The sequence below is a fragment of the Lasioglossum baleicum genome, chromosome 8 (assembly GCF_051020765.1).
Source record: "Lasioglossum baleicum chromosome 8, iyLasBale1, whole genome shotgun sequence".
Classification (NCBI taxonomy): domain Eukaryota; kingdom Metazoa; phylum Arthropoda; class Insecta; order Hymenoptera; family Halictidae; genus Lasioglossum; species Lasioglossum baleicum.
This window is the reverse complement of record NC_134936.1, coordinates 9,950,391-9,970,519: the sequence shown is the minus strand read 5'-3', so window position 1 is coordinate 9,970,519 and position 20,129 is coordinate 9,950,391. Positions and strand designations below refer to the sequence as shown.

General features: G+C 40.9%; 1 long non-coding RNA gene across 1 annotated transcript in view; it reads left to right on the top strand.

Annotated features, from left to right (window-relative positions):
• The window catches only part of LOC143211080 (uncharacterized), a 179,081-nt gene that overhangs the window by 11,127 nt on the left and 147,825 nt on the right, over nucleotides 1-20,129 (top strand). The gene's annotated exons all lie outside the window — the stretch shown is intronic.

Genomic DNA, 20,129 nt, shown 5'->3' with positions numbered 1-20,129 from the left:
TCGACTAAAATCGTAATGGATTCAGATAAGAAAATTTTTGGTAATTGTTGGTAAATGTTATCGTTGAGAGAAATTTATTTCGATCGCTCATAACAGTTATCGATGATCGAATTTCTTTCCACTGGTTCATAATAATTATTGATGAGAATATTCATTTTGGTTGCTCGTTTATTGAGTTGTCTACTCTTTTTTGGATGGAGCAAGCCTGTGAAATTCATTGAGAAGGTTTCGTACAACAAGACGAATCGACAGACCATAAGAACAACACAAAATCTGTTTGTTTGTCACATTAAATTTTGATTGCAGCAATTAATTTTACGAATAAAAAATTTGTGAAATAATTCATTGTCTACTGATAATTTCCATCATAAATAACTGTTATGAGCGATCGAAGTGAACTTCTCTCATCGAAACTGCTTTGATCAATCGAAACAGTTTTTCTTCATCGATAACAGTTATCGAGGAGGATTCAATTTGTTGGACTGTTATTTGTAACCAAAAGGTATAAAAATCGATTTTTTAATCATTTTGTCCTTGGATTTTTTCTTTACATTTTGTGTACATTATCTTAAATTTCAATGATAATCAACTTTTTATTAATGATTTTTATCGTAGATAATTTTAGAATAACTGTTATTTTTGGTTCCTGATTAAAGATTCTTTCACAACATCGTATATTTATAAATTTCATCATCAAGTATGTCTTGAAGCGAGTTGTAGTGTTCAGGTAGAAAAGAAAGAACAAAGTTAGTGCTCAGAGTTTCTTCATTCAATTAATGGCGTCGCACAGTGGTCGATAAGTACAAAAAACTGGGACAGAAATAAAAAAAATAGTTTTAGAAATTGTAAATTATTATATAATTTGATGTATATATTAATACTGGATACGTTCAGATTCCAATACAACAAGTCTGATGGGATTTTCATTGGAAAAACCCATGATGATCGATGGTGATAATTAAGTCATTGACAAGAATGATACATGAATCTACGAAGATTAACAGCGTGCATCCTATTATTCGCGAATCGATTAAATTTTCAAGTGATACCGATTTTCGTCGCACTTTCCAGCAAAATCGAATGCAGTGCGTGGTCCCTTCGGCCCTTTCCGCTCCGGCACGTGAGCGTGCAACGTCAGGTTTATGTACTCGCCAATTTCGTTGATTAAAGCGCGCCTTCATCGGTGATATCCTCCATTAATCTCGGATCGGGTCGAGTGCATCGCGAATCGCGCTCCTTGATGCGCGATGTGTGTCTCTGGCGACCGAGAAGAATTGAACGGAACGCGTTAGGGCGCATTCCCACTGGCCAGTCATCCACGAAGCGTGGACGCACGTAGGCTAATATTCTGATCCATCGGGCATCATTATAATTCATTTTATTGCCGCCCACCTGTACCGACGCATCCCTTATGCTATATACGCTCGTGCTTATACATATCTGCGCGTGCATCCTGCTTAAGTGTTTCGCGTCTTCTTGTTGCCGAACCGCAGATTATTCTCTCGATAATTTCGCGTGATACATGGCAACGCGTCCCGTGTTCATCGATATCGTTTCATTCCTTCCTCGTTCCCCCCTTTCTGTACCTTCTGGACGCCCCTCTAGATTTTCACTATTTTTGTTATACTGATCTTACTTAAGTGTGTTAATATATCACGCGGCGCGTATGGGTAATTATTCGGGACGTTTAGGATAAATCCGATTCATTGAAATCGATAGATTAAACTTTTTACTGGTGTTTATTCTTCGGATGTTTTTACTATTTGTTTTTACTATGACATCTGCAATGTAGCAGTCACATTAGATTGGTGTATAAAAAATGACCAAATCCTTCCGCATTGCCTTGTTTTAAGCAGGCTAAGTAAGAAACAAGTTTGAAATAATATATAATAAGCAACATAACCAACAAGATTTGATGAAACTCAAATTGAAAGAGAATTCGGTCATTATTTTCGCACGAGCCTAGTATAACATGGTCAACGAAGAAATTCAAACGAGAAAATATGGCATACTTCAAAAATAACATATAAAAAGTAACACACACGAGAAACAAGATTTATTAGAATTATTTATATATCACAAAGCGAAGATTTTGGTCATCGTTCTTGCACGAACCCGATACAATATCGACCGAAAAGAAACGTAATCAAGAATTTACAGCAATCTCGTTTCAACTCCGAACAAATTCCACAACACAAAGGTACCATCGCGAAAGTTCGTAAATCACACGCGCGTCATCGATTTCACGACGCACTTAGACTTTCATAACGCACCTGAGAACTGCATCCGGCCTTACCCCCATCGACATTACCCAGGATCCTTTCGTCATTAATCGGAACTCTCGAATCGGCGATTACATCAGCGCCATTTCCACCGGAGCACTTACCATGCGTCGGTCGAACAAAAAGCTGCCCTCGGAACGATCTCCGGAGAAAAATTCATTCCGGGTCGGCAGAGGAGAGGATGTTTACAATTACCAGGCAATTACTCTACGTCTCTCTCGTAATACCTCGACGCAGAACACCGGTGGAAACGCACCCTTACGCCTTGGGCAATGAAAGAAGCAGGCCCGGCAGGGCGAGGCTCTCTCATCGTATCGCATCTGCGTACTCTCTTTAAAGGCGTTGGGCGTTCACCCCGACCTCGCCGGAGCTCAGTGCAACTGGTTCAAATGCATATCGCCTAGTGCAGAGGTGCACTACTGGTAGGTAGCGTTCCTTTGCCCCCCTCCCTCTGCCTCATCTCTCTCGCCTAATGGAGCTTGCAGCGGACCTTGTCCGGACGAGATGCACCGGTATTTCGATGGTTATGGTAAATTTGGAATTTTCCACTTTGGATGTACGTCTCGCATTCATCCACGACATGTAAAGGCTGTTATCCTATGGTCAACTTGGGCAAATGCCCAGGGCTCCAAAGCAAAAGGAAGCCCGAACTCAAACCAAGATCCAAGATCCAAATTCTACGTTTTTCCCCGGGGGTTCCGAAATTCTACTTTGCCCAAGGCCCCAACTAGTTATAACGCGCTACTGCTTACGGAAGTGATTCGCGAACAAAGTAGAAAAACAATTTGATGTAAATACATAAAGCAGTGCACAGTTAAGTGTCCACATTCGGACCGACTGCGGACGCTTGCGCGGGAGGTGACTTCAGCGAATTCAACTGATGGAAGGAGAGGGGTTGTGAATGAGATACAGATAACCGGCACGTATCAAGTTTTAATCGGCTCGCTTGAAGTCTGAGGTCCCATTTGTTTGGAATTGGCGGGAATAGCGGCGGACACTTGAGTGTGAACTACTGTACATACTTGTGCCAGCAAAGATCGAACCAGTGAATCGAATTCACACTCATTGACGAAGTATAAATAGTTCGGCTTTCATCCGCGATGTACATCCAAAGCGAAGAAGTGTAAATTCGCATTTATCGCGCCGTCGGCCATTTTCGTGTTGACTCGAGTAAAATGACAGTGATAAAATCGAGATGCAAACATCCGGCGTGATACAGCGATTGCTCGTCAATAGAAACTGGTTGCAAGCGCCATATAAACGAGCCGCGCCGCGATTCTTAGGCCCCGGACCGGTGCCATTTATGATGGAATTTTAATTGGCTCTCTCTCGGCCGGATTCATTACCAGCAGCACTAGCGACAGACAATGTTCTACGTCTGTTTCTGTGCTCGGTTCGCGCGCTAATTGGAGGCGGACGAATTCGGAACAATGGGGAATTGCGATGGAACTGGCGCGAAGAGGCTGTTGGACATGGGGATGAAGGAATCGGTGGTGAATAGTTAATTGAGCGGGAGGTTGGTGATTAGTAGACTGCGGATTTTATGTATTTATGACAAAAATGAGCAGCCGCAATTTTGAACAGTAGAAATATTAAAAGAATCTAAGAGTATCAATAGATTACTTTCGTCCTGTTAAGAGTATTAAAGGAAGTAACCAATTTTTATTTGGCTGGATAATCTTGTACTTGATGAAGAGAATTTTTATTTTGCATAAAGATCCGCAATCTAGTTATTAGTATATTGCGTATTGTATGCATTTAATTATTATTATTTATATTCCACAATGAATTCGAAAAGCTCTAAGTTTCAAGAACAAACGTCAACGAAGAAAGAGATATTTTTCATTTTATGAATTGTCTAACAATTACCTTAAGAAGAACCTAAAACGCAGGAGTATCTTGAGGATAATTTTATTAATAAAAAATATATAAAGAAGACTTTTTAAAAACCACGCTTATATTAAAATGCACTAAAAACGAGGAAATAATTTTTCTAGACATTGGTGACTATAAATAAAAGCGTGGGCGCTCGTGGGTGCGAAGTGTGCCAGTGGAGTGGGGATGATTCGGAGTGGGAACGCGTAGTGGAGTAGGGAGCGCTGGCGCGCGGAGTGGGGATCGCTGAATGCGATTACGTACTACCGAGCGTCGCGTGACGAGGTGTGACGGTTAATATTAAAATTTTCTTTTGTTTCAAGTCTTTAGTTCATCGGGAAGTGGTTTAAAATTCGATTACAAGATTTGACGTAATTTGATTTAAATGTGGTAAAAATCAAGATGGAAGGCTGACTTAAACAAGATCACACAAATAAAAAGATATATAAAAAGAAAATTGACGTTGAAAAAATTGCATCATCTTCATAACACTGATGTTGTTTGATTGTAATTGGAAAAATGAACGAGTTTCAATGATCGTTGCTCATTGATATGGCGTCTAACGCGACTGTTGGTGCATCAAATCCGATTTTCGAACAAAGGGCTTTGTTCGTAGCTTGCATAAATTTCCCTCTTAACGGCAGCGTCTAAGACAACCGGGATGCAGGGAACATATGGTGGTTTTTTGATTGCCGCGCGCCGCTACAATTTCTTAGTTCACTCCCTCTCGCTAATGGATACAAAAGGATAATGCCGGGGTAGCGCTGCTTCTGTGGATTATCGCATAACAGAAGCAAGAAAGGGACGGGTGACCATTAATGGCACTGTACCTTCGATAGGTTGCTTTTGTTTTATCGATACAATTGCGCGGCCGGGGAACGCGAAACGACTCGGGGGCCTGTAATGGATACTCCCCGAGTGTACGTGCTGATCATTGATGGGGATGATAAAGTCGGTACTGATTCTGGAATGAGCGTAGGCGATGTTTGAAGTTACGTTCCGATGCTAACCGCAATATCCCATTCGAATGGTCGCGGCGAGACTTGTTTTCATGTTTGAGCTGGTGAAGATATTTGCGTTCTGTTTTTCCAGTCGTTCAAATGAATCGATTTTAGCAGTGGGTACAATTGGAGGCATTCAAAGACCAGGACATAGTACTTGGATGAAGTTATAGCTTTCGGTTTTGTTGAAAACGTAAGTAATATTCGTCTATATCAGGCATGTCAAGCCTACCACAAATTTTGAAACTGTTGATGACAATTTATATAGGTTTCTCACTTTTGTAAGTCAATTTCACCCTTCTGCAAATCAATTTCACCCTTTTAAGAATATTTAAAATTAATTATTTATTTTATTAATTATATATATTTATATTATTATGATACTAGAACTAATTGCTCTAGTTTCTCAAAAAAGTTCAAATCGTACAGTACAGTATTAAAAAAGTTGTCTTTTTTTAGAGCGTCCGTATATCAATTCGAGTGACTGTATCAATCAGTATAAAATTTTGTATGGCGTTGTTTAATTGAAGAGAGTATACTATAGTAATGCCTTCAAACACGGGTAATTATTGATCTACCCTCGTAATGAGTACAATGTTCCCGCGATTGATATGACTTTCGGGTATGCGGATCATGTGACCTTTTTATCCCCACTACCAGGGGGTTCCCTTGGGCGTTATCTCGCTACAAAGAAATTAATGTAGTTGTATGATACTCGATGTATCATTCTCAGGTAGGAAATAGTATTAGTACAATACAACAATATCCCGCTTAGCACCGTTGTTTACTCAGGATCGTCGTTTACACTTGGAAAAGTTATCCGAGAAATCTGTTCGTATTGTCAAAAAGTCTCGGACATGGGTCAGCTTATTTTTGTTCCGGATTCACCATAGAAAGTTTCATTAAAATCGCCGACCCCACCACTGTGACCTCTCCTTGTCAGTGATACATAGCGAAGCAAGTTTCGCCAGGCCGACCTTGCTCGGCCGCAATACGAGTTAATCAGTGAAAAATCAGCCACGGGCCTAACCGTGTTCGCAACGCATCCGTGCGATCGCCATTACCGTGGATATCTGAATATAGATACTTGTTGCGCGTGTACAGGCGGGTACAGAGCAGCTCGTGTGGCAGTATATGGTTTTGGTACACGGGGGCATAAGTGGCGGCGCATGCCTCGAGCAACGTCGGCGGTTTTTCTGGTTCGAAAGGGCCGAAAGAAGCTCGCCGCAATTAACGGCTCCGTAAATTTACATACGTCGGCGATCGGCAGGGATAAATGGGCAGAAGTCGCGTCCACCGTGAACGAGCCGAGCCCCGCAAGATAAGCAATCGCGTAAATCTCCGCCGGGCAAAAAGCCGGATCTTCGTTTGCCGAAGTGATTTCGTAATTTCATTCAGAAATTGATTTCGCGATCTATCTTCGCCCGCCGCGAATTATCGCGGACCGGATGCCGACAGAAATGATCTCCGGCGGAGCAACGTCGGGGGCCTTTGACTTCTTCGTCCTCGTCGTCTTCTTCTTCTTCTCTTCTCTCCGAGTTCCTCTTCCTCCCCATCTTCTTCATTTCTTCAGGGGCCGCTCTTCATTTTCTTGTTGGGAGCACAAGGTTGCGTTTTCGGAAACGAGTCCCCCAGTAAGAAATCTCGTTATTTATTGCAACAGCATCTCCGAACCCCTGCGAAAAGGTGTTTTAAATCTGATATCGATCGTGGCATGCTCTTTTTGTAACACGTCGCGCCGTACTTCTTTCCCGGTCATATTTTAAATCGGCCGAGGAACATTTCGGCTCTGGACGTAAGTGGTTATTAACTTCCGAAGCGGCCAACGGTGGTAGTTTAACATCTCTATACCGTCGAATCATTAATATTGACTTATGGTCGTCGATAAGGCAGACAGAATACGTAGATTTTTCAATACAATTTATACGGGCGGCGTTCGCTTTTCATTCGACATTATTAGATATTTCGGGTTAAGTGGACGAGGGTGATCGGTGAATTTGTCATCCCTGTATCGGTGCATCTTCGATACGTGTATTCGAGATATTATTTACTTAATTAAGGCTCGCGGTTGATAAATGCTGTCTGCTTCGGAGTTTATCAGATACTGATTTCTGAAATAAAAGATCTCGCGGTGAGTCTTTGAAATTTATTATCTGGAAGCAATATGGTCGAAAGAGCAACTTTTAAACTACTCAACATTTTATTTAACCACTCACTATACAGGGTGTTCATTTGAAAACCTTCCAGCCTAATATCTCGAAAAGTGTGAAAGGTATTAAAAATGTGTAAAACACGTGTCCAAGGATTTCGAGGGGGAAAGAGGTTTTTTTTTGGATGATGTTTTCAAGGTCATTTGAAGGTCAACTTTGTTTTTTCAAATGGGAAGCTATATTTTTTATTATGGGATCTTGAAAACGCCACCCAAATAAAAAACTGATACTGGCCCCCTCTTTCCCCCTCGAAATCCTTGGACACGTGTTTTACACATTTTCAATACCTTTCATACTTTTCTAGATATACGTCTGGAAAGTTTTCAAATAACACTTTGTATGATCTTCGTCGTTAACAAAATATGAATAAGTTTGATTTAGACAGAAGCAACGTTCGTTTGAAGGTACTATTAAAAATCGAACGTCACAGGCGACAACTTAATAATCAGCAGTACACCTGTCACTCATTTTACTAGTTTGCAGAAGTACATTAATATCCTCAGCTACCCACTAACAATGCCGAGAATAATATTCAATCAGCCTCCACCGATAACCCTGAAAAAAACCGAAGCCCGTTTAACAAGGACAGCAGGTCGCAAATCTGAAAAGCGGCCACTCATTAAATTTGCACCTGTCGCGGCGCTCGGGCATCGAGTAATCAGATTAAATCAGCGCGAAACGCGAGGGCACAAATCATTTCTGTCCCTGGGCAGCGGAGTATCGTGAATCGCGTGATCGCTGACTAGAGTCCTGGTAAACACCATAAATCGGGGTCCCCGCCGAAAGCCAGTTTCATTGATCCCCGGTTTCATTAACAAACTCTTGAAATAAATTCCTGCCGCGGTAATTAAAGTCCCAGCCGCCGAGGGTCTTTCTTGCGGACGCGACCGAAAGAGCAGATCAATCACGGGCCGCACGAATTGATTTCTTTTTTCTCGGTGGAGGAGTGGAGAGATCCAGAAGAGAGGAGAGCGGATGCAAACGAGGATTCGTCTCGCCTCGGCAGCAACAGCAGCAGCAGCAGCAGCAATTGGATTCACCGATTCCTTTTCGCTAATGAAGGAATCGTCGGTTCGACTTTGTAATTAACCCACCTCGGGCACGACGACCACGTCAATGAAACTCTCGTTACAGATATACAGACGAGGCTGGCTGCCTTCGTCTGGCTGTTTGCTCCTGATCTCTCTCTTTCTCTCTTTGTTTTTCCTCTCTCTCTCCTCTCTCCTTTTCATTCTCGTGCCACCGTTTCCTTCTTCGCCCCGTGTCCCTCCACGATGTTCGCGGCCGCTCTCGAGATCGTGGCTCTCGGCACGGCCACGTCGCAGAAAGTAATTACAATAATGAATGTTTATTTTCGCAATCAGCTGAACCGCGGTAGGTAGACTTATACCATTCCGTAAGGTAACTTCTCTTGACTCTCTTTCTCAACCCCCGCGGCAAGGTGGTCCCTTACTCTTCGTCCCAGAGGCATCGACGTGACTCGGGCTGATCGCCGTACACACGATTCCTTCGGCCCGCTGCACTCTGGACGCTGCCGATTCCATTTTTGCGAAGCCGATTCGGTGACGGGTTCCCGTTGCAATACTGGGCAGAGGGAACCGTCGAGGAGAGTAACTGGTTGCCGTTATGGGGGTGGAGATATATGCGGGAAGTCTCTAATTTAACTCTTGCATTGATGCATACAATTATCCACAAGTTTTTACAGCGTTCAAGGATATTGTGTTGGATATTGTTTTATCATAGTCACCACCTTTTTCTGGAATTGACTCCATATTTTTGAAAGAATGTTACATGGTCTGTGCGTTACACAAAAACAAAATAATACCAAGCCATTATTAACACTAGAATTACCGAGCACTAAACCCCATTGATGAAACAGATTTCGTATTAGTTTCGTTTAAATGTGTACTTCGATAGAGAAGTTCGCTAAAACAATTTCTCAGAAAATCATAAGTTTCATATTTTTGAAAGAACAAATCAGGAGCAAGTCATTTTGACCCCCTTGGTAGATCTAGTGTTAAGGATCACTACGCGAGTGGAAATAGCGGACAATAGTCAGACATTTCAGGGGGCTTCATAAAGAGGACGTTAATCGTAATGTATAGTCACCACCATTTTCTACAATTGTCTTCATATTTTTAAAAAATGTCACAAATCGGTCCACACTTTTGATGCCCACAAAAACAAATTAATAGCGAGTCATCATTAAGTATCACTACAAGTAGAAATAGCGGACAATAGTCAGACATTTCCCTAGCTATGATATAAGACAAGTGTTCGTGTTGAATGATTTTTTGGGGCTTCGTACAGAGCATGCTAATAGTAATCTATAGTCACCACCATTTTCTACAATTGACTTCATATTTTTAAAAAAAGTTACAAATTGATCCACACTTTTAATGGCCTGTGCATCACACAAAAACAAATTAATAGCGAGCCATCACTACAAGTAGAAACAGTGGACAATAGTCAGACATTTCACTAATGATATAAGACAAGTTTCGATGTTGAATATTTGGTTGGCTAATGTTATTCTTGATTTATTTCTCGTATTTTTAGTTTACTAAAATAATCCTGTCTAATATAAGCCGATTCCCACAATTTTTATTTTGCATAAAAATCCGCAACGAAGAGTGTCCCATTATAAACAATTACCAGACCGATTCCCCCAGTTGAAAAATCACGAGTCCACGTAGCACGGAACGATCGGCATCGAGAGAGCCTCGAATTAGTCGGACATTCACAGGGTAGAGGAGAGGAAGAAGAAGAAGAAGAGGAAGAAGAAGTCTGTAAGAACTTCTCCGGCTTCAGAGGCCGAGTAACGTCTCATGATCCATGGGGCGCGTCGCTGTATCGGGGCGCATTCTTTTCCGCGGGTATAATCAAGATCGACAGTCCGTGCAATTAAAAACAGAGCCATCGACGGCTCGGTGAACCGTACCCTTAAATCCTCTCTGTCTCGTTCAGGCGACACGACGAAAAGGGAGGCAGCAGCAGCAGCAGCCAGCAGCCATCTCTCGAGTCGTCCGGTGGAGTCGTCGTGGCACTCCGTAGAGGAGAGAACGAAAAAGAGCGGGGCCCGTCCGGATCGCACGGATAAACCGTCTGGCGTGCACAGTGCCGTGAATTAATTATCACCCGTGGGCCCCGTGTTCGTACTTTTAATCGGCCTGCCGGAGCCCCGACCTCGGCCCACCTCGTGCCTCGTTTCCACCTATAAAATGTTCGTCGTGCGGCAGTATTTCACGCCTGCCCACGCGCGCCCTTACGCCAGAGGGAGAAGGTGGACAGCCAAGAGAAGAGGAAGAGCAGACGAAGAAGAAGCAGAAGAGTCCTCAAGAAAGAGGGGATCGACCATAGGAACTCTTGCTACGAGTTCCTCGTCTCTCGTTGCCCTCTCCTACACCTTCTTCTCGTCTCGAAACCCGCGCACGTCCATTCCCTTCGTCCCTGTTTGCTTACCGCAGGTGCAGCCGAGTCACCTTTGCGCTGAATGTTTGCAATATTGTACGGTTATGCGTGGCCGTAATGCGCCGGGACGCGCGGACCGTGTTTCAGGCTCGTGTCGCGTTTATGCGAGCCATGGACCACGTCTCGCTTCTTGTCGATCCACGCGATCGAGAACGCTCCAGGGGAAATAGGCTGCTTCGTGCGAAACCCTGGTATACCTCGGTTCCCGGAAAATGGCACCGCAGCTATTTTATCGCGCTTTCTTTCGCGATTTATCGCGGGGCTGTCGGCTGCCGCGTGTCAATGCTTCCGGGACGATTTTTAACCCTGAAGATGTACACTGCATCCTCGAAGGAGCACGCATCTTCCTCAAAATACTATCGAAAATAGTTTTAGGTGTACAGATTAAATAATAATAATTATTATTATATTTTATAGTAGATGGACGCGTCAAGGACTTATGAAGGTTAACTTTGATTTTTTAGATGGAGCCGCATATTTTTTGATGCAGCTTTTTATGTTCTATCAAAAAGTATTCACCCATGCTTGTCGAAAAGTTATTACTTCAGAAGATGTTTTCAATTATTGCTAAGAATACGATTATACGATTAATCACAAATGAAAACGATTCAATAAAAACAGAGGCTCTCAAGCATAATTTGAATTGCTCGCTGAATTAAATTCACTTCGACACAGCATCACACGCAGCTGATTAATGTCCTCTGATCTCGAACTGAAGTAAGCTAATTTCCATTCTTTTTCCTCTTATCTCCCAACTTCAGGCTCCACCAATTGATTCATCGTCATGTTTCTGTTTTTCCATGCTCGTCACGGAACATATTACAAGATTTTTAATAACATCCTCGGACCGCTAGCTTGCAAATCACAGCAATATTTATTCCGGATACATAGAATCATTAATTTCCCGGTCCTGCTATTCCGTTCGCGGTGACCGCGCACGGATCTCGGGCTGATCATATTACAGAAAATCGCTTCGATATTTCATGTCACCACTTCGGCCCGGTCTGAAACATTACTGATAAATGAAAGTCATTTGTCATTTAGGATCGATCCTTTAATTGATGAGCTGCTCATGGACACGATAGTCCGTGCGCGAGTGTGTACCAGGCACGGTTAATTAGATACAGCGAATACACGACGGATCTGAGAGGTCGCCAATTAGTCGTTTTATTTTGTTAGGATCGAAAAATGTCTGGTGTCCGGTTTAGAGGACTTTGAATTTTTAGGGAATTCTTTCAGAAGAATTATTCATTCTTTGCGGACGAGAAATCATTGATCTACCTAAAAGTGAAAAGTTCAATTATGATGTATTTTATTAAAAATTTATTCTATATAACGCTCCAAAGAAAATTGTAGAAGTTATTAATAGGTAATACTAGTCTGATCTCGACTTACTGTTTCTACTTCCTGTACAGATATTTTGTGACCACCATATTTGGGAATTAATTTCAAACGAACCCTTGAACTTAGCAAACTGAAATTTTTCACATATATTTACACGTATTCGAGGTAGTGGTATGAATTTTTATAAGACATTTTATTCAAAATTGTGGTTGTTATTAATAGGTTATACTAGTCTGATCACGACTTACCGTTTCTACTTCCTGTACAGATAGTTTGTCACCACCATATTTGGGAATTAATTTCAAACGAACCCTTGAACTTAGCAAACTGAAATTTTTCACATATATTTACACATATTCGAGGTAGTAGTATGGATTTTTATAAGACATTCTGTTGAAAATTGTGGCAGTTATTAATAGGTAATACTAGTCTGACCATGACATACCGTTTCTACTTATTGCATAGGTGCGCTCCCAGTACTATATCTGGGATTTAATTTTATCCCAAACGCTTGAACCCAGCAAACTAATATTTTGCACATGTGTTTACTCACATTCGAAGTAACATCATGAATTTTTGTAAGTCATTTTATGTATCGAGAACTGTGGGAGTTATTAATTCATGATTATGAAATGTTCTGGATCGAATTAGATTTCTAGGTGTAAATTTCCAGAGCTTCAAAATAGCTTTGAGTGCAAGGGGCGAAAGGAAATGCAAAACAATTGATTTTTTCATCGAAACCAGAATAGCCCTTTAAATGACCGGAGTGTTTCTGTTCGTTTGAGCCATATAAATGTCGAGAACAAGGCTCTATTTATAGAGACACGGCCGCGCGATTGAACTTGCGCTTTTACCTCGGAATCAAGTCGTTCCGGCGAAGCAGATTTCTGTTCTAATGGCCAATTACTGCCGGCGTCCGATAAACGGGAGAGGCATTATGGGCTGGTCATTTCGACACGATTTAGAAAATCGAGCATACCGCGCCGTTGTCCAGGCTGACGTGCATTGAGCGAGCCAATCAATTGATACAGAAGTCCTTTTACGGACGATATCGGTACCAGGTAAAAAGCTCACCTTTCTTTCCTTGAACGGGCTTCGATACCGTGTTCCTTGATATCGACCTGGGAATTGAAGCGATACAGATTTCCATTTAACCAACGGAGCTAACTAAATCGCCTCTCGCCGTGATAGTAGTACAAGGCAACGATTTGATTTCTATTTTTTTTCAATGGAAGTGGCTCTCGACCAAGTAGATAGAAAATCTGCCATGTACTTTATACTGCAGATCTTTGAAGAAAAACCGTGCAGTTCGTTTTCTTTTTATTTACCATTAAGTTGCACAATTATATTTCATCAATTATATGATCTGATTGCAAGGGCTCTTTAATTATGAGTCATAATTAGACTGTGGATTCCATGAATTTACGATAAAAATGAGTAGGTGAAATATAAAACACTAGGAGGACAGAAAGGACTTGAGAATATCGGTACTTATTAAACAAAATGAATAAAGTTTACTTTACCAGACTCAAAATTGGTGCCTTTCTACTATAAATTACGTTTATGAAGTTTTGATCCTGTAGGGTCAATGGTTCAGGAGTTATGCTTGCTTAAAGTTGAGCATTTTTGACAGGTAAGGGCGCCGCCATATTGGTTTGTAGTGACGACCGCGAGCCGTTTACCGAGCAGTACCGCCGGTCCTTGCTGCCCCCCCCCCCCGAGCTAAACCAACTCAATAAGCAGCACGCGACCATCATTACAAACCAATATGGCGGCGCCTTTACCTGTCAAAAACACTGCAGATTGCTCAACTTAAAGCAAGCATAACTCCTGAACCATTGATCCTACAGGATCGAAACTTCATTTCAAAACAAATCTACTGGATTGCATACCAAATACATCATTATTTATAGGAGAAAGGCACAAATTTTGAGTCCGGTAAAATAAAGAGCAGCCAATAAAATGATTATAGGAAGCAACAAATATTTATTTAGTCTATTTTGCATGAAGATATATTTACATTTGATACCAAACGAACTTGTCATAAACCAATAGAACATGGTGCTGACTATATGATTGATTAAGAAAAATATTTGTGGTGGTATCAGTATAGATAATTACTATACTGTGGGTCTCTATAAAAATTGAAGATAAGTGAAAATGTATTTTTTCTCTTTCAATGATCTCAAAGTCGAAATAATATAACAATAGGCTTAATGTTTTAAATGTCTTTTCGGTTTGGTACTTGACCTGTGAATGCATAAAATCCGCAGTTGAACAATTACTGTATCATGTAGAGCAAATCCGATTTCTTGATAAAAATGATGGCAGCGTATCTGCGGAAACGGTTAGCCTAAATCTGGTTCGCCGATCAATCGCCGCCCACGTGCTCAGCTGCGCAGACCCGCGTTCCCCGGCAATCGAAAGTATGCTAAACCGAAAGTGACACCTCGAGGGTGCACGCGTGCAAAATCGGTTCGCGGAGGCTCTCATCTAGCACGTGCGTTCTTTCGGCGGAAAGATTGCGGAGAATGCAGTTGCACCGGTCCCCGTTGCACGGTGATTGCTGCGTCTCGGTCCGGGCGGCGTACATGCTCCGATACCATTGCTCACTTGCGGCCGTGTAATTGCGAGATCGAGCGGGGCGTAATCGTTTGAAAAACCACGAAGCTTTATTAATAATATTCTTGTTCGTCCAGAAAGCGACCGGCCGGGTCCCCGTGAACGCCGCGCTTTCCCGTCCGGCTCGTTTGCGCGATTTACGCCCCGGCCGTCGCACTTTGTATTCCGCTATTAGTTTTTATATCTCGATAAGATTACCGCGGGTCGGAGCAACTATGCGGTCGGAACGAATATCCTGTTCCACCGATACGGCCGATGAGAAATATTTGCGATGCTGTTTGCTCGATATTTCGTTCGGCTACCAGATATCGCGGCTCGCTCTCGTCGTGCTCGTCTTCCAAGCGCAACGACCGTTTTTGCTCCGACTCCGCGTAGGTAAATGTACCTATTACTGCGGGTGTACCCGCACGTAAAATACGTGAAAATAACCATTTCTCCCCGAATAAATTTGTACAATTGATTGAGAATGTGTTCTTGTTGGCGAGGCAAACAAAATTGTCAATCGTTCTCATATTTTTATAATCTAAGGGGTTGAAAAAATATTCTTCATGAAAGGTAAAAATGAGACGATGATGATTGTATATTCTTCATTTTGCTTTAAATTGCATTGGGGAAAGTTTTATTATTATTTAGATACCTACCAGCCCGAAAATGGGGCTGGTTTCCCGTAACTACCCTTGCAGATTAGGTACAGGGCCATTTCCATAATCCGCCTCTTTATATTAAAACAAATATTACAAACGAAAAATGAAATATCAATTTCAGGTTCAATCTTTGAAGAAATAAGTGGGAAAAAGAAAATTCTTAAAAAATCACTTGCTTTCATTGTTACACTACCTCCCAAGTGAAACAGCAGCCAGCTAATACACTTGTCAAACGCAAAGCAGCTCGGGCAGTGTCACTCGCGATAAAAGAACACGGAACTGTCACCTAACGCGTTGCAACGTCTCTATTCCATTCGACCTATCAGCGGAAATGAACAAAAGCTTATTTCGTTAATGATCAGCCGAATGATCCTCGGCCTCTGACTATCGTAGAGCAAGTACTGTGGCATAAGAGCCGTGTTCTCGTAAATCAACGCGTGTCGTAGATAAACGAATGTCCTTATTGTCTCCCCGTGTGCCACGTACAGCTACATGTTCCCGTTTCTGCTACCAAGATACGGCTCCCCCGACACGTACACCTGCGCATATTTAAATATGCGCTCGCGGATTCACGCGATACCGATTTCATGTACGTACGTCGGCAATCGTATAGATCACGGCAATTAATCTAGGCCCGTGAACGGGGCCCGCTCGCGTTTCACGGGAGGAGAAATTTACATCACCCGGTGAGCGTTAACCGAGCTCCTTTAAAACCGCTCGAGCTCGCGGCACTTTGCGCACCAGCAGATCGAAAAAATTCGATAAGGGAATTGCTATTGTAATTAGCCGGCTCGACGACGATTTATACGGATTTTGCCGGATCGGCAATTAGTCGCGCGGAACTGAATGTCCGACCAGGGACATTCGTTTCTCCCACGATCCTTGGGACCGTTTTGGGACTTACCGGATCGGGAATTGCGTAAGCTGAAATTGCCGGTTCTCGGCACCGAGGATGAACATAATAAAATAATTTCAGTTATCGATCGTAAATGTTGAATATCAAATTTCTAAATGCTTTCGGCGCTGCCGTTTCGATCAATTACTAATATAGCAATTTTGCAAAATTTTACTTCTTTCCTGACGTTTCGGTTCCGTTTTGAACCTTTATCAAAGGTGGAAATTTGCTTCTAAACAAAAATATATTTATAATGTAAATTTCAATGATAAGAAATGAAAATGATCATACTTGGTCTTGATACGTACTTGCTATAATAACTTTATAACATAAAAATGAACATTGGAACATGATATGTATCAGTTGCTGGTTTGAAATATACTAAAGTCAAGTCAAAATTGCTATATTAGTAATTGATCGATAGCGCCGGAAGCATTTAGAAATTTGATGAACATAATTATGGAAATGGATCAATAAATTGTAATCTGTTATGGGTCCGCGAGAAGTTCAAGAAAGTTTTCTCAATTTTATTGAAATTGTTAATGCTTACACATTTTTTGTGCAAATTAATTTAGATCGGTGGTGCAGTTATTTTTACCACGTTTATATTAGCTTCCTGTGTCGTTGTTGTCACAGCGTTGTCACAGCGTTGTTGTCATAAAATTGATAATAAACTGTCAGCTTCAGGTAGTTAGGTTTTGAATTTTACTGATACGGTGCTTGGATACTTGGAGTTTATTCAAGAATGTATTAGGAAAGAAATGTGAACTATTCTCGAATTTTGAAAGTAGAAATTACATATTTTAGAACCTCGTTAAATCTAACTTTCCAATAATAATCATCTGAGTTATTCCCATTATGATTTTCTCAAGATATATTATCAACTTCTGCGCAGTTAAAAAAGTACTTGTATTGAATGTTCCATCGCATAAAATATAGAACAAAGTATACAGTTGATATGGAAATTGTTGAAGCATGAAGCATCGGTTTCCATCTAACTTTAGATATAGCATTTTACTTTATGCAAGACGCTGTTACGTATGATTTTCACTTTACAATATTAACTTCGCTTGCCAGATTGAAACTAAGGTGCGGAGATTACTATTTAATTGGAGATGTCTGAGTGAAATAACCATATGTTTCGTATTTAATAGAGAATGACTGTGTGCTCAACTATTTATAAACAGTGGTATAAATTATAAATCCTATCGTAGATGATCGTTGAAAATTGTAGACTTTTAATTATACAAATCTGCAAACATAAACGTCATTTCTGCCTTGTAGCATCCTACAAACAAATTATCTGTAAATAATAAGGATGCAGAAGGTAAATTATTTTCATATATCGAAAATGTGATAGCTTAATAATCCTCAGCTTTAAAAATAAATATCAATATCTAAAAACGTCGGAATAAATATCTACTCTAAAATTATAAATCATAATAGTTACCATAAGAAATGATTAAAGGGATTAAGCAAGGATGAAAATCATTCTCCGTGAGAAAGATCTTCGTGATCAGTCAGTCCCGGTTGTTAAATATATCGCAGCTTTGATAATTGAGGTATTACACGGAACGTTTGATGTATTGTACACCTAATTAAAAACTCGGTACACTCAGTGATTTGTAAAGTGTGCATAGATAATAATTTAAGTGGGTGGCAAGTTAGAGATGGGTATCAGTACCACTGTGCTGTGAACTACGATTCTGGTTAAAGGTCTAAATCGTTTTCTAGTAGGAGACAGGCTAACCTTTATCAGATTTTATCGCACAACTTCTGGTTGCAAAGGTCTCGCGGATCTCAGATCTGATGTTCCGTAAAAAGAACTATTTTTTGGAACGGTGCCCAATTTTCTAGCGATACAACTATAGAGACGTCTCGGATGTTTCATATTCATTAAATACGTAGAATATAGAATGTGTAGAACAAAGAATACAGCATATGTATATAGAATTTGAAATCTTTAGCATATAATAATAGAATACGTAGAACATAGAATATAGATTTTGGAAAATATGTAGAATTTGGAATCTGTAGAATATAGTAATAGAATATATGTACAACATAGAATATAGAATTTGGAATCTGTAGAATATAGTAATAGAATATGTACGACATAGAATATAGAATTTGGAATCTATAGAATATAGATTATATAGAAATTGGAATTTGTCAATACAGTAATAGAATATGTAGAACATAGAATCTAGAATCTACCGAATGTAGGTTATATAGATTTTGGAATCTATAGAATTTGTGGAAACTGTAGAATATAGTACCTAATAGAATATGTAGAACGTAGAATATAGAATTTCGAATCTGTAGAATATAGTGATAGGATATGTATAACATAAAATATAGAATTTGGAATCTATAGAATATAGATTATATAGAATTTGGAAATTGTCGAATACAGTAATAGAATATGTAGAACATAGAATCTAAAATCTACAGAATGTAGGTTATATAGATTTTGGAATCTATAGAATTTGGAAACTGTAGAATATAGTACCTAATAGAATATGTAGAACATAGAATATAGAATTTCGAATTTGTAGAATATACGTAGTGATAGGATATGTATAACATAAAATATAGAATTTGGAATCTATAGAATATAGAATATTGAACGCATTTCAATTTCAAAACAACTCGGAAAGTTTTATCTCCTTTCGTTTAACACAAAAACAAATCGAGTGCCTCGTTCGAGTTCCTCCGCGATATTCGAAATCCATTAATAACATCTCCATCGAACAACATTAATAAACCTTATAAACCCTCAAATTCCAGAGCTGTTGGGCCCATGATCATTTTGCATCAGCGATCGAACGGAATGCACCGTGCACAAAAATCCTCGCGGTATCGTAAATTCCACGGGGTATCTTTCATTAATAAAATTAAATTATTCTCTATCTTATCGAACCGTTTTATCGTACGCTGTCGCGCACTGTCCGCGACCATAAACTTCGATTCGTTCTTCCTCGCCGCTGTGTCCAGGCCTATTAATCCATTTCTCCTATCTCGTTCATAAACCATTCTCAAGGCAGCTCTCGTTCCACAAGTTCTTCGCCGATTAGGCGAGTTTTCCTGCGTTGGTTACGACTAGGTGGCCGGGTGTTTAGACGTCGATTAATCGGAACGATTCCCATTAAATTGACGAAATATAGCCTATCGTCGGTATTAATTGGCGAACCGTTCCCGGAACGGCAGCGCAATTTGTCTACGCGTTTAGTACAGCCAGCATTAATTCCCTTATGCGATTTAAGTGACCTTTGAGCTGAAAGTCGCCGGGTTTCGAGCTGATTCAGATCGCTGCTAGATACGCCGGTGGGTGGTCACGTTTGGTATATAATTAATTGAAATGTTCTGTGTCCCGACTCGTTACGCTTTGATAGAACGTGCCTGCCTCGTAATCCGGACAAAACGTTCCCCTCGCTATATTAATTAGACACCGTGTTGCGGAGAAAGAGGGAACGAACTCCCGTTCTGCAATTTGTCTGGAAATCGTTCGCAAAATACTAATTTGGAAGCTGACTAGCCTCGGAGAAATCTCGCGAACTGCTATTTCGCTCGTTCCTAGTCGCAGATATCGAGACGACTGATCTCAGCTGACGGTTTGCTGCGTTCCTCGCTCGCACACACACACACACACACACATATAGATCCTAGAGAAGTCGAGCGGATCTTGTTTAATTAATCGAATCAATAGCGAATAGCATGTTAGCCGGAGATCTTTAATGTTGCGCTCGCTCGTTCGCGTGTTCCCCGACTGTACGCCGATGTTA